The sequence below is a fragment of the Arachis duranensis genome, chromosome 6 (assembly GCF_000817695.3).
Source record: "Arachis duranensis cultivar V14167 chromosome 6, aradu.V14167.gnm2.J7QH, whole genome shotgun sequence".
NCBI lineage: Eukaryota > Viridiplantae > Streptophyta > Magnoliopsida > Fabales > Fabaceae > Arachis > Arachis duranensis.
This window is the reverse complement of record NC_029777.3, coordinates 59,623,053-59,624,497: the sequence shown is the minus strand read 5'-3', so window position 1 is coordinate 59,624,497 and position 1,445 is coordinate 59,623,053.

Sequence of the window (1,445 nt, the reverse complement as noted above, 5' to 3'; positions counted from 1 at the left end):
CCAGGAGGCTGCCCTGCCCTTGTGGAGGGCAGGGCAGAAAATTGATGCTTGGTGCTTGGAGTTGGTGCGGCCATGTTGCATTTTGGTGCTGCGTGGTGCGCGTCTTGGTGCGCGTCTGATGCGCCAGAGGCTGCCCTGCCCGCGCCAAGGGCAGGGCGGGAATGTTGGTGCTGCCAGATGCGAAGGTTGGTGCGCCAGGAAAGGAAATTGGCGCGCCAGAGTGAGTTGGTGCGTGGGACGTTGCCCTGCCCGCGCCAAGGGCAGGGCAGGAAAGCTTTGGTGCGCCAGGGGGCGTTGTGCGCTCGGTTGGTGCTGCCAGGGGGCGTTGTGCGCGCGGATCGTGCTGCCAAGGGAAATTTGGTGCGCCAAGTCCATGCACCATTTCAAATGCTGCCCTGCCCGCGCCAAGGGCAGGGCAATGACCCTTCCTTCATGGCCCGCGTTCGAAACTGGGCGGAAGCATGCGCCACACTAATTTTCCTTGGTTTCTTGGTACGGTAGTCACTCTTAGTCCTTGGCTTCCTCATGGTCCCTTGCTCGAGCCTTGTAGCATGCATAGTTGATATTTTCTCCTTGATTTTCTTCCTCATGGAGCCCTATTCTGCCCTCCACAAGGGCAGGGCAGACTTTGCTTCTCTTGGTTCCAAGGCATCATTTTGTGCTCTGCCCTTGGAGTGGGCAGGGCAGAGTTGCCTATGCTTGCTTGGTCACCTAATGCTGCCATCCTAGAGGGCATTCTGCCCTTGTGGAGGGCAAGGTTGCTTCCCTCATTAGTTGTGGCACGCTTCTCTCCTCTTTGGCCACGCTTTCCTTTTCTTGTGTCACGCTTCTTAGGCCACGCTTTTCATTTTCTTTTCTTTTCTTTACCTGAAATCAACCAAACAACCACTCAAAGTATCACTAAATTCAAGAGGCTTATAAATCAATTAAAATTCAATTAAAATAAGCTCAAACCTCAATGATTAACATTAAATTCATGGTGGTTACTTGATTTAGAGAAGTTATGCATTTTTATTCCAAATCACTTACTTAGGATGCAAGAAAGTGCATAAATGCTAACAAAACAAGTGAAATTAGCTTGAAAAATGGGTATATGATGACTTGTCATCACAACACCAAACTTAAACCTTGCTTGTCCCCAAGCAAGCATCAAAACTAAGAGAAAATGGAATGAATAAGACAAGTGTATATATCCTTATTATGCAGATAGCAGAACTTGATCTATGGGGCATTTATGCAGACAATGACACTCATTTATTGTTGCTGCTGCATAATACACATTTTGCATCAAAGGTTTGCTAAACTTGCTGTTATAAGACTCAATTTTTTTAACCACTCCCTTGCTAACTTTTCTTGGCTTACAAAGCTTAACAAGCTTATTATTCTGTTAGAGGTTGGGTGTCAAATGCTGCAGCATAGCCTTTGGCTTTATTTTCTTTCTTTTT